This window comes from Aphis gossypii, chromosome 2 (assembly GCF_020184175.1).
Source record: "Aphis gossypii isolate Hap1 chromosome 2, ASM2018417v2, whole genome shotgun sequence".
NCBI lineage: Eukaryota > Metazoa > Arthropoda > Insecta > Hemiptera > Aphididae > Aphis > Aphis gossypii.
The window spans coordinates 30399052-30408354 of record NC_065531.1 but is presented as its reverse complement, the minus strand read 5'-3'; positions in this window follow the sequence as shown (position 1 = coordinate 30408354).

The following is a 9303-nucleotide window of genomic DNA, read 5'->3' as shown; positions in this document are numbered from 1 at the left end:
GGACGACGGCCGACGCGCGAGAGTATAATATAGTATGTATATAGAGGACGAAAAAAATTTAATAACACTATTGTGAACGTCATGATGAGATGGTAGCCGGGCGTGAAAAAAAAATAGTTATTACACATTAGATACACTTGCCGAGTTGCGGCGCAAACCTGACAACCGGAACAATTCTTCGCGGTGGCGGCGGCGGTTTCCTATGTAAGTACGTCACATACGCATAGGTGGTGTACCCATATATTATACGCGTGCGCTTATATATTGTATGTGTGCGTGTTATGTATATACGTATATTTATACACACACTCTGTGCGTCTCGAGACTACGACTACGTAGTACGAGCGTATCCGTTTCAGGTTAATTAAAAACAAGTTAAAACGAAGTCAGTGAAAAAAAAAAAAAACCAAACGCGTATAAAACATTTAATGACCACCGCTGAATAAAATAACAATATATATGTGTCACTGTTGGCTTGAAGATTTCATATATATATAAATATACATACGTGTGTGTGTGTGTGTGTAGCTTGTGTTGTATATAAATGCGCTATAAATGTGCATGGTCGGTGTGTTGCACCTATGCAGTTAATAGACTCGGGCGCGTAAACGGAGTTCATCTTCTCCCTCGCCACACATCACGCACGGATGCGAGAGATATTATATATATTTTTTTTTAATTTTTCACTGCACCACTCCGTTCAAAACGAACGCGTTGTTTTTAAACGGTCGACGTGTTCGGGAAATGCACATTTCGTCATGTGTAGCTTAATAATAATATATAGGTAAGAGGCGATCACCGACCGCGTCGTGGTCAGCCAATAACTCAGAAAATATACAACAGAGTATTTTATTTGCTTATTATGATATAATAATATAATAATTGGTAGGTATTATATATCAAGCAACCTGTAAACAATTGTTTTATAGTTATAAAAATTAATAAATTATATTAAAGGTACCTAATCAGAATATGAGTATCAATCAAAGAAATACATTCATAAATGGAACTTGGTGGTGCTGAGTATAATGTATTATACATGGTTGATTTTATTCGATTTGACACTAACGACATCTGAGCCCTTTTCGTTTTAAACTTTTTCTGCGGGAATAATGGATAGATTGGAATGATCGGAGTGGAAACGATTGTAGACGATTTTGGCGTCATTTAGAACAGTCGTAATGGGTTGATAGGTCATTTATAGAGTGAATTTGATATCACCGGAATGATTGAATTCTGTTTAACTTTTTAAGTTTGAGGACTTAGCTGATCTCCTGTAGATTGAATGAACACATTGATGTTTCAAAATAAGTTTCGTTTTTTAATTAGGTACCTATAAACATTTTTATCTGATTTAACTTATTGCATATTTTGATCTTAAAAATAATTATAATTTACAAATTATTATATATCGTTTTTTAATACATTAGTATCTGGTTTACGCCTTCGTGGTAATTTAATCACAAACTGTATAAAGACGTCTTGAAAACTTGTTACGGTTATGTTGTGACGAAATATGTATTATATTAGAGTATATTAATATAACATATTATTCAGTTATCGATTGGTCTGCGATACGCGTCAATAGTTAATCAGTACCAACTCATCTCATCTCTTACCACAAGGAATAGATTATTATTTTCCAAACATGTCGTTTCGAATGGATTAAAAATAGCGTTAAATTACTGCTGTATAAGAAATTTAAAATAGGATCCATATAATATAACTATATAAAAAGCGAATGGCTCATTCATTATTTATAAATAATAGGTAGGTATATAGGTAGCTGTAGTCTATACATAATTATTTCAACTAAACTCTCCGCCTATAAATAAATAATTGTATAAAATATATTGATATATCTTTTTATATTTGCACTCCAGATTCAAGTATAAAAAATACTCAGTCCAAAAATGAGAGATAACAACATTTTTTATCTTAATTTTATATTTATTTTAATATTATATGATTGAATACTAACCATATAAGTACTACCAAAAATATCCAAATATATTAACAACATAACGTAGTAAAATACTTAAACCTTAGGAAATTATTATTAATTATCTGATAATAAATTTAAATTAGTAAATCTTTTTTCAATCTTATTATCTATAAAATCAGTTTTGCTTACAAATCCTGGTCTTTCTCGAAGGGAAGTTAGAAAAGTTCTAGCTGAGCTTTTTAATATTCTAAAAATTAGATGCATAATATAATTAGTTACAATATTCAAATAATCCTAAAAAAATACCATCAAGACATCCTTAAAATGTTTTAAACACACCAAGTATGGCTGAAGATGGCGCTTTAATATACTTTTTATTTAAAAATTACTGGCAGAGTCATAAAGTAGACAACAACTAAAAAGATATATAAGGTAAATTATTAATTAACACATTATTATAATTAATAATTGTAAACAATTATAATATCATCATCTGGCAGCAATAGTTTATAATAATGTATAATCCACATTTTTTGGATAAGAAATATTGTTCAAAATACTCAAGAGTGTATAATATTAAGGATAGGTACAGAATATGTAGGTACAGAACTACAGTTAGTAAAGTGAATTTTTTTTTTGTATCTATTGATTGAAATGTTTTTTTAAATCAAGATTTTTTACTCGTCATTGTTGTTTTAAAACAAAAAAAACACTTATTCATTATGAATGGGGACCTCTGTAGCAGATCGTATCACATACAGTGCGGTGCCGGTGAGCAGAAGGGTGAGAACCGATTGAAAGAAGAAATTATATACCCTCTTCTCTTATTGATAAATATCTCCTGATATGGTGGACGTGAAACATGTAGGACCTCTCAGCAGTATAGATGAAGACGTTCATAGCTGCAACACTCATCAGTCGCATCTATCTATATTATTTCCTTTCTTATACCTATGTAAGTACTAGGTATATATAAGTAAAGACGCGTGTACCGCTCGCGCAAAAGGTTTACGACAACGACCAATAAAATATGGCAATTAATTGATATTAGTTTTCAAACAAATATACAATTGATATATTATATAATATTATATATACAGGGTGTATCAGAAATATCTAACGAATGTATTCAACTAACAATGTTATAATTTTTGTTGTAATTTATGTTTCATTTTTTAAAATATGTATAGTATTAACAGTAATCATATATTAATTCAAATTTAAAATAAAATGATTAGAACAAAAGTAATTAAATCTGTACATTTGCTGTGTTCCACCCTATATATTATGTAGAAATTGTACACAGTATATATGGTGTAATCTTAAAATCACATCTACTGGGTTTTTATGTTTTTTTTTTTAAATTATAGATACGATGTAAAATGATTTTAGTCGTATATTTTTAAAACTGAGATTACTCAATAAATTTGGGTTTCGATGTAAATTGTTTTGGAGCCATTACACTTGTTTTAAGATTAGTGTATAATACACTAAAAAAAAGTGAAGGTAGACGGTACATGGTTAACGGGTTAACTTAAACGTCTTAAACGATGAGATTGGTATGCTGCTATACATACACAATTCAGGGATATAATCTTATGTATTTGATACGAATTTATAGGCATGGAGACATCGATGGTTTTTGAAAACATTGAAATAAATCTTATATATTTAAAAAATAAGGAATTTACTCACTCAAGATACCTGTTACAATATATGTATTAATTTTATCATAAATACCTTAAATAAATGCATAAGCCATAATATGTATATTAAACTATAGACTTAATTCCAAAAAAATAAAAATAAATGTATTTTAAGAAAAAGGTACACCCATTATGGGAAATAGCTATAGATAGATATAATGTGACACAGGTAATTATTTTTTAAACTATAGCAGCGTTTCTCAAAGTGTGGGTCGCGACCTACTTGGGAGTCGTAGTCAATTTTTGGTGGGTAGCGAAAATTTTTTTGAATAATATATAAATTCCAAGAAATTTATGTTAAATTAATATTAAATATATTACTATATTATTCAATATACTTATATTATTATAGCAATAAAGTACTAAAAATTACGTAGGTAACAAATAATAATTTATACTAAATACCTAATAAAAATGTACATATATTTATATAATACAAAATTTTTCTTTACTACTTTTTGAAAAGTGAAACAATGTGGATCACAAAAGATTTTTCGGGGGAAATTTGGGTCGCGGTTCTAAAAAGATTGAGAAACACTGAAGTATAGTATTAAAATGTGTAGCTATTGCAATAGTAATTACCTAAATAAAGTTTATAAAAAAAAATCAAAAATAAACTTGATAAATGGAAGTTTAAATTTACCTTAAACTACAACTCTATATCTCAACGAGAATATTATTATAATGATTCAATGTACCTAAATGCGTATTGTTATTCGTACAGCTTAATTACAATCCACGATGTTGAGTTCAGGTAGAGAAAATGATAAAATCTGACTTGATATCTATAAATATAATAACTATCTGGATATATCTAACTGTTAATCGACAAAATGTTTTTTGCTTTAACCATACATGGGCTACCTTGTAAGCATGGTTAATTTATTTAGATGTTTATAGTATAATTTCAGTTTTACGAGGCGAATCCAGTATTTAATTTATAGTTATAAAAATATAACTCATTGATATTTTGAATATTTTAATAATATAAAACCGTAAAAATATTTTAAAATAGTATACAACGCCAACATTTCCGTCGAAAAAAAGCATTGTTTTTTTTTTTAATATTTAAAAAAAAACTTCTCGACCGTCCCTAACGATATATGCAACGTGTTATTATATAGAAAATTTCTCAGTGTAGATGAATGTATACTCATCGGTAAGACGTTGGTCGGTATATTGGTATAATTGAAAACTGGGCGTTGGAAAACGCATCAAACGTATTATTAATAATAATGTAACCCAAACTAAAAAACTTAATACAATGCTTTGATGTCATAGACATATAATAGATTAGGTTTATATGACTATTATATGTCTATGTTTGACGTCATAAATACTTTGACAAAAACAATTAAAATTTTAAATGTAAATAAACGAAAAATTAAAAATTTGAATAAAGTTATATGAATAAATAAGAATAATATCTATATACAATACACAACTATATTCAACCCACTGATATTTTTTCTTTTCATAATAAATGCGAAAAAAATACTATACCTAGTTATATTAATATTTATAATTTATAATATTGTATATTTGAAATTATGTGTGATCATTTAAAAATTCTGCCTTTGAATATCGTTAAACAAAACTTTTAGATGCAAAAACTTTGTTAATTAATGTCAATGTTGACACCATTGCATATTATATTATAATGAAAGAAAATATTAGTAATCTACTAAAATAAATTATCAGATGCAGTATCAATACATGTGTTAAACTATTAAATATATAATATAAACTCATATAGAGACATAATATATTATTTAATTTCTAACATGTATACATAGGTTATCTTTAGCCACTATATACACCGATGCAAAACGTCAAAACCAACTGCATCAGGCGCGTGATATGACATTAAGTCGAATTTTTGCGAAGACTGAAAATTACGTACCTCAGTCATATACTTATATTTCAGTCGTACGTACCTGTATAATATAATAGTTGAAGAACTACAAACATAAAACATTGCAAATTCAATACCACGAAATACGTATAGGTACTTTTTTGAATATGTACCTAGGTATATATATGTATAGTTACCGGTATGATACATCGCGTAGTACAACTTCTCACGATATTGTTAAACTTGTATCTACTTAACAATAACTTTGTATCATACAACACACTTGAACATTTTACATTTCTTTTCTACGAATCCGTTGTCACTTTGTCAGCCAGAGTTGATTTTAGTATTCATGTCTTTTTAAACATTTGTAAATTATTATACTCCGTATACTTGGAATTATATACATTACTCAAAACTTATAAGTTAAATAACTATTATTTATTTTAATAGTAAAAGATAGGTATTTGAAAAATGCTCGTTAATTTTCTTTTTCCTGGAAAGAATCGTAAAAATATAACCTAACACAATCATTGATCAAAGGCTTACCTACTCGTTACATATTACATATTCATTAAATGACACGCACGACAAGTATCCAAAACCGTGCTCTGGATGATTATTGGTATAAAATACAAATATAATTTACTGAATAGATACGTGACAAAAAAATATCGAGTCGATAATATCTGCAAATTTAAAACCTACGAACAGTATGTAGAATAATATAACTTTGTTTTAACCTATATGCGATTATTCTAATTCAAACGCATTAATAATTTGCCTTTGCTGTTATAATATAGTACACACATTATAAACTATATTTTATTATTTTCATTATTTCTTTAAATAATATTACTGGACTCAGGACTAGCCAATATAACAATACAAATCTGATTATTAATTGCATAAATGAAATTTTTACCCATCAGCTTTATATATTTTCCAAGAATATCCAACATTTTAAATTTAATAAATACCTAGATGTGTCACGTTTTCTTTCAAAAGTAATACAAATTAAATAGTTCATTATTCATCTATTAAAAACCAAATTATAAAATAGAATATGTTAAATATATTACATAATCCTTTTTTTTTAATTTCTGAACTGTAAAATATGAGAAAGAATCTAAACGCCTAATATTATGAGTTATTATATTTACATTACCTACTTATACCGCCTCTACCAACCTATGTATTAAACTGATACGAAATGCGTCAATTGATTCGAATTTAACTATATATTTATTATTTACCAATAAACAAATATTTATTTTGTTATAATTAGGGCTCAGATTTCAAAACATAATAAGCAACTGAAAAAGAAAAAAAGAAGTTTATTTATTTTAAAAAAAAAACAACCAAAAATTATCATGAACTAGTTATAGAAATGAATAAAAAAATTTAAAAAGTTAAATTAAATGAAAAAAAATTAACTACCGTGTATTTTCCTAGATTTGCAGTAGTGAAACTGTTTCTATTGTCCGACAGAATATTTAAAATTTAACATAGAAAACGAACTCTCTACATCCACTGAAGTGATCGGTGCATACCTCGTACAAAAAATTTCAAATTACAACATTAAATCTTAAATTTTGAAATGGTTGATATCGATGTTATAGGCATACTGACCGTATAGGTACTGCAGACTATAATAATTGGATCGACAATCTCATTCCGATAACGAAAACAATAATAATTGAATATAAAAACTCTGGGTTTTTACGTTTCTTATTAATTCAATTTTTTATTATTACTACAGAGCATAATAATAAATAACATACAAACACTACAGCTGAAATAACTGAAAAAAGCAACAAAAAAAAGCATTAACATAAAAAAAGTCAAAATAAATTGGTTTAGGTATTTGGAATTAAAATGACATGAAACAAATTTATGTATAAAAATTAAATTTCCATTTCCTATAAAAAAAAAAGAACCATATGCTTTAAAATCCAAGCCCTATAGTTACAATTTATAAGACTTATAACGAAAGAATTCAATTTTGGTTCACTATTTTATTTACTTCAAGCAAACTAAGTAACAAGCAACTTTTTGGAGGACAGTGATAGTCACCTCCTCTAGGTAATGCTAAATTTTTATGCTATCATAAAAATAATATTTCTATGAAGCGCAATTATTTACTAAATAAAAATGTATGCCTGTAAAATACCGGATGCAATTTACAATTTTTATTTTTTGACCTTTGTTAGGTTCAATTTACGTTTGTCCTAATTAATTCAATAATATATTAAAGCTAACCATATAAAATGATTTCTACTGAAAGATAATTTGTTATTCTGTACATATTTTGAAAGATGAAGCAAACATTTCAAATATGTCCCTTTAATCGTTCAAAAAATCAATTTTTACTACTATAATCAATATTTTTTCTTTTTTTGCTCGTTATATATATTATTCTACATTTTCAGTAAATCAAGTAAAGGTACAAAAAGTAACATAAACATTAATTCATTAATAAACAATAATAATATATGTATTTATAAGTGTAGGTGACAAATGACGATTTGTTTGAATTCGAATTTTTTGATTTGTTTCATACATGATTTTACCGGAAAATAGATTAGCAGATTGATGATATTATGATGAGCTCATCAAAAAGAATACAAAGAAAACTCTATAGATTATCACAAAGAATATGTGTACACTATAAAAGATAATGTAAGGTCAGAAAGGCTGTAATTCAGGTAAACCTTGAACTTTTGTCCTCTACAAAGAAAGATGTTTTGCAGTAAGAAGTAGATAAATTAGTTAAAATTTCCTTATTGTTACAATTTCATTGATAAGTTAAATATTATAAATACCTACCTATGCCTACTACCTATAATTTATATAATGTACATAAACATATCTAATAAACATAATATATTAAATTATATAAATGTACTATGTGTTTAAATTTTTCGAAACATTAGTTTTACATAATAATCAGTTTTCGGCTCACGTTGAATCTCAAATTTTAAACAATAAATAAATATGAAAAAATACAAATTTATGACACTGCTTCACTAGGTACCTTTGATAGGTTATAAGTATAGTATATGTTATTGACAAGTGTGGTCAATATCTACAAAGTTTTTACGTTTTCTTATCATATTATGTTTTACGATTTGTGGACATTTATTCAAGAACAGTTATTAAAATAACGGACTGTTACAATTGAAAATTCATATAATAGATAAACGATCCGTAGATTTAAAAGTTCGTGCGGAATCATGAACAATAATAATCACAAAAATCGATCTCACTCGTCAAATTTGAGTCAAGTGGGTAGAAGGAGGAATGGGACACTCTCGATCCTACACCAAATATTTATAAGTGTTTTATTAATTATTAATCAAAATAAGAGCCAGTGGCGTATTTAGGAATTCTTTGAGAGAGAGATATGACTAAAATTATCGATGCCAAACGTCCCATCACTTTATTTGGTAAGTGCAAATAAAGTGATAAATGAAAAAAAAAACATTTATACAATCATATAAAATTACAAGCTAAAAAAAAGAAAAGGAATCAAAGTGAGGAGATGTATATATCTCTCCCCGTAAATACGCCACTGATAAGAAGTTCATAATATCTCCATTCTCCGCAGTCTGTGGAAAGTCTTCGGGTTTGTCGAATTCGATCGTAGCGTTCAGAATTTCATACGGTAACGGCCGCGCGATCTACCGTTGTGTTTTTGAACTTTCCGACGTATATATGGGCTTATAAAAAACAAAACACCGTTACTGCTCTCAAATTCGTCACTAGATGCCGCTGTCGTTATGATTTTCAGAATT